The sequence below is a fragment of the Squalius cephalus genome (genome assembly GCF_949319135.1).
Source record: "Squalius cephalus genome assembly, chromosome: 6".
NCBI classification, from domain to species: Eukaryota; Metazoa; Chordata; class Actinopteri; order Cypriniformes; family Leuciscidae; genus Squalius; species Squalius cephalus.
In genome coordinates this window covers 26,930,733-26,936,732 of record NC_137127.1, presented here as the reverse complement: position 1 = coordinate 26,936,732, position 6,000 = coordinate 26,930,733, and positions in this window count along the sequence as shown.

The following is a 6,000-nucleotide window of genomic DNA, read 5'->3' as shown; positions in this document are numbered from 1 at the left end:
GGACCTCGGTCGGATACAATATCTTCAGGAAGGCCGAAATGACTGAAGACATTGTGAAAGAGTGCTTTGGCTGCTTCGAAGTCTGTAGGCAGACTCTTTAGAGGGATCAATTTGCAGGCTTTGGAAAATCGGTCGACAATGACGAAGATGCAGGTATTAGAGGGTGGAAGGTCAGTCATGAAGTCGATTCCCAGATGGGACCATGGGCGATGAGGAATTGGTAGTGGAACCAGTTTGCCTGCTGGCAGTCGATGGGGAGTGTTTGTGATGGCACAGACTGAGCAGCCCTTGAGATATCGGGAGATTTTTTGGGTCATAGAGGGCCACCAGTAGCGTTGACTGAGGAGCGAGAGGGTTCGCTGGCTACCTGGGTGTCCAGAGCCCGGAGAGGTGTGAACTGAGTCCAGAAGGGGTAGACGACAGGATGTTGGTACATAGATACACCATTCTGGACCTCCCGGCAGAGCAGGTTCAGTTTGTGTGGCTAGGCGAATGTCTTCGTCTATAGACCAGAGGATGGGACTGATGATCATGGCTGGAGGGAGGATGGGTTCAGGAGTAATGGATTCCAGATCAGGTTGATGAAGACGAGAGAGAGCATCGGCTTTGGAATTCTTGTGTCCAGGTCGGTAGTGACTAGGAAGTCGAATCTTGTGAAGAAGAGGGACCATCTGGCTTGACAAGGATTGAGACGACGAGCTTCTCTGAGATATTTAAGGTTTCTATGGTTGGTGATTACTTCGAATTTGTGTTTGGCTCCCTCCAGCCAATGTCTCCATTCCTCTAGTGCAAGTTTGATGGCGAGGAGATCCCTGTTGCCGATGTCATAATTCTGCTCCGCCGGGGACAGCTTTTTGTAGTAGAAGGCACATGGATGGAGTAGTGGGGGGTTCCCCTGCCGCTGCAAAAGTACCGCTCCCACTCCTGTAGATGAAGCATCCACTTCTACGGTGAACGGTAACTCAGGATCATGATGGATAATGATTATGGATAATGACGAAAGCTTCTTTGAGGGTGGCAAATGCAGTGGTGGCTTCTGGGTTCCAGGACAAAGACTTGGGCCGGGTTTTGAGGAGTGAAGTCAGGGGAGAGCTGAGAAGACTGTAGTTGTGAATGAATCTATGGTAAAAGTTTGCAAATCCGAGGAATCTCTGAAGTTCTTTGATGGTGATGGGTTGAGGCCAGGTCCGGATGGCTTCCACCTTCCTCTAGTCCAGGGTTCACCAATCTCGGTCCTGGAGGGCCGCTGTCCTGCAGAGTTTAGCTCCAACCAGCTCCAACACACCTGTTTGAAAGTTTCTAGTATGCCTAATGAGACCCTGATTAGCTGGTTCAGGTGTGTTTAATTGGGGTTGGAGCTAAACTCTGCAGGACAGCGGCCCTCCAGGACCGAGATTGGTGAACCCTGCTCTAGTCCATCTGGATTCCTCGTTGGTTTATGATGTACCCGAGAAAGTGGACAGTGGAGGTGTGGAACTCACATTTCTCTAATTTCAGGTAGAGATGTTGTTCTCTGAGGCACTGGAGGACCTGCTTTACATGTTGACGGTGTTCTGTAAGGTTCTTGGAGAATATCAGGATGTCGTCGATATAGACAATGACAAATCGATGAAGGAAATCTCGGAAAATCTCATTCATGTAACCTTGGAAGACTGGAGCATTGGACAGACCATAGGGCATGACACAGTATTCGTAGTGCCCAGAGGGCATCACAAAGGCCGTCTTCCATTCGTCACCCTTGCGGATACGAATTAAATTGTAGGCACTTCGCAGATCCAACTTGGAGAATACGCAGGCACCACATAGCTGTTCTAGGGCAGAGGGGACCAGAGGAAGGGGATAACTGTATTTGATGGTTTGTGAGTTGAGAGTCCGGTAATTAATGCATGGCCGCAAGCCTCCGTCCTTCTTCGCCACAAAAAAGAAACTGGAAGCGGCAGGGGACGTGGAAGGATGAATGAAATTCTGTCGAAGTGCTTCCTTGATGTACTCATCCATGGCCTTCTGTTCCGGGATGGACAGGGGATAGACTCGACCCTTGGGTAGAGTCGCCCCAGGTAGCAGGTCGATGGCACAGTCATATGGCCGATGTGGTGGTAATTGCGTTGCCAACCGCTTGCTGAACACATCCTGGAGGAATCTCCATCTTCTTATCGGAATCAGGACTCTCAATGGTGGTGGAATTCAAGGCGATGGACAAAGTTTCTGAACAGGACTGAGAAGGAGGACGAGGAACTTTGATCACGGGCGTTAACCCCCTGGGGTCGGCTATCGCACCGGCGCGATAGGCTCGTTTTTTTCCTTATGAGTGCAAAAAAAAAAAAAAAAAAAATTATTTTTTATCTTATATGCTTGTGTTATACATCAATCGATCCTGTTTAGTGTGTATTTTTTTTGTGTGTGTATGCTCATAATAAAAACAAAGTGTTGTGCTTTTCGCCAAATAAAGAAAAATAAACATGATGCGAGTTCTGCCTACTCTCCGTCAGTGAAGTCAATTCTGAAACGCGTCCGAAAATGAACTGTAACTCAGCGAATACTCAGTCAAACAGGCATACAGACACACAGGCATGAAGCTTGAATTCTCTTCTTTTAAATGAAGTAATTTTTATAAAAAACAAATATTCACAGTTTATATAATATGTATGTAAAGAGAGAGATGTCAGTCGTTCTCATCTCAGCTAATTAAGTTTTAATGTGACTCCGCCTACGGAGACCGCGCTATACAAACGCAAATGTGAGGCGATCCATACAAACCTGTGAAACGCCCACATCCGCTGGATAAGGCCGGTGACACACTGGATGCGTGGTGTAAGCGTCTCAGCTGCGTGGCGTGTCCGTTTTTATTTCGGTATTTATTTTATTTTTTATTTATGTGTGTGTGTGTGTGTGTGTGTGTATATATGAAGAGTTCAGATGCAAAAGCCTCTAAACGCCATCTGAAATTTTCTTCTAGAATGATCATTTTTATGAAGCTTGTATATTTAAGTTAGCTATAGGTGACACACCTGAATGAATGGCTCATTAAGTATGCAGGGGCATTGTCTCATCAGGTGTGAACTACTAAATATGCATGATGCGGTTGAGCGTTATGCTCATGCATGATGCATGATAAATATGCATGATGCATGATGCTGTTGAGAGCGTTTACGCCCCATCCGCATATTGGCTTTCCAAACTAAAAGTGTTTCACAAAACTTAAATCAATGTATCGTTTTATGTGAATGATTAGGCAGGATGATTTTCACATAATTTTGAAGAAAAAACTCTAGGCGACGACATCCATTTCGCCAAATAAAGAAAAATAAACATGATGCGAGTTCTGCCTACTCTCCGTCAGTGAAGTCCATTCTGAAACGCGTCCGAAAATGAACTGTAACTCAGCGAATACTCAGTCCCACGAGCATACAGGCACACAGGCATAAAGTCAAGTCAAGTCAAGTCAAGTATATTTGTATAGCGCTTTTCACAATACAGATTGTATCAAAGCAGCTTCACAGTATTACATCAAAATAACACAATAGGGTTTGGTTCTAGTGGAAAAAAAACGTCCACATTTGGTAAGGCTGATCAATAGTATTATTGATTGATTAAATTAAATTAAATATCCCCAACTGAGCAAGCCAAAGGCAACAGTGGCAAGGAACCGAAAAACTCCATCAAGTGACCTAATGGTGACCTAAAACTCCATCAGGTGACCTAATGGAGAAAAAAAAACCTTGGGAGAACCCAGGCTCAGTCAGGGGCCAGTTCTCCTCTGGCGTTTATGAACTAGAGGCCGGATTTAACTGTAAGATTAAAAATATTATATGAATGCCTGGCTGAAGAGATGCGTCTTTAATCTAGTTTTAAACTGGGAGAGCGAAAAACGCTTGAATTCTGGGAAATATACCTCAGAAGTGCGGTTTAGTTTCATTTCGAGGAGCAACGGATGCAGCTGAGGATTGTAGTAAGTTCTTTATTCTTAAGTGCTTTGTTCTAAACGCGATATGCAATTGTGTCTGTAAACCACAAAAATACTGTTTAAATATGAATCGCGTGTCTGTGTGTGAATGAATGAACGGCACAGATGTTTACTACAGCTGTAGTAAAAAACGCAACTGTAGTAACAGCTGTAGTAAACAACAGCGCGCATCTGTGCCATTCATTCACACTTGCACTTACATTAGTAAACGTTATTTTGACATGAATACATCTACTAGTTTAGCTTTTACCAAAGTATATTGCTATTCTGAGATGAGTAAAACAGACGAAATATGAATGTTTAGACAAGATTTTGTTGACTAGTTTTGTATAGATTATACATTTTTTACTGTAAAAAAGACCACTGTCACATCAAATAAGCTTTTGTTCGCCAATTTCAATTTCTGTTAAATATATAATGATGTTTTGTCAAAAATAAAGTAGGTATATTGAATTATAAACTAAGATGTTATTATAGTGTTTGTTCCAATATTCAAACTAATGAATCCTTAACTTTGAAATACGTATGATAAAATGCATACTTTTTAAAAAGAAATATTACACTTGAAATATTGTTAAAATTGTAATTGTTGTTGATTATTGTTGCTAGAGACATATTGGATCACTCCCTTATAGATGATTACAATCGACAGGTAAGGGTGTCTTGGAATGCCAGGCGGCGTACCTGGGGGGGGGGGGGGGATTGTACTGTCACGGTTCATGAATTCGCTGTCTCTTCCTTGTCTCGTGTGATTGTGTATTGTGTGTGTGATTAGTGTGGGTGTGTCCTCTGATTACCGCTGATCATCAGCACCAGCTGATTCCACTCAACTCTCCTATATATTCTCAGTGACTGGTGTCTTGTGTTGTCAGATCGTTGTGGTGTCTACCGGTGTTGGTTCCTGTCCTGTTTGGCATCCTCTCGTGATCTTCGTTCCAGTTTGGATTTTGTCTCTTTGTGTCTTCGGTTCCTGTCGTCATCATTGCAATTCTGGATTACGGACTTCTCACTCATCTGCCATCCACCACCTGCCCGTTGCCCATCGAGGTCCCTGCGTCACTCGCCTGCCCCTGTGTGTCGTGTTTGTGTAGACCTGACCTTCACTGTTTATTTATAATAAACATATTTTACCTGCATCTTGCTTCCTCTCGCGTTCATGACAGAAAGCAACATCTTAATAGGTCAATATAAACCTTCTCATTAAATTATTTATTATTGTTTTTTATTAATGACACATTTGGGGAGAGGATATATTCCAAAACTTTCTGAAAATACAGTATGAGAATTAACTACATATATTTACTAGAAATGTTTACCTTGGATATTATACAATTTGCATGCATTCAAAATAAGTCCTCACATTCTTTACTTGTGGTACTCTCAGTGACACACCTGAGAGTATCACAAGTTTTACCACACCATTATGCGGGTCATTGTCTTCTCAGGTGTGAATCAGAGCATTATTCATGATCATTCACGCCCACTCGCATATTGCCTTTCCAAACAAAATGTGTCTTACAAAGTTTAAATCAATGTATTGTTTTATGTGAATGATTAGGCAGGATGATTTTCAGATCATTTTGAAGCAAAAACTCTAGGCAACAACATCCATTAGTCAAAAGTCTTGTGGACGCATATTTAGTATGTTTTTTATGGCCTTATTTCAGAAACTTTAATTTTTAGTTTTTTCAATAACCATGCATAAACATTATTCTCTCAAAAATACAAACATGTACATACATGTTGCTCACATATTATGGTAGCCCTGTTTGTGCTAAATAGAGTGTAATTACACCTTTGCCATTAATATGTTTATAAGCAACTGAAAAAGCACAAATGTCAGGGCATGTCAGAACATCTCAAGGACCCCAAAAACACCTTAGACCCCAGAGGGTTAACGTGCTACCTGGAAGTATAAAAGGGCACCTTGCAAAGATGACAATATCCTTTTCGTCTTCAGGGACTGTTCTGTCTGTTTCGCTAGAGGATATACGGTAAGAGAAAAAATTACAATGAAACGCACGGAGAAGACTGTC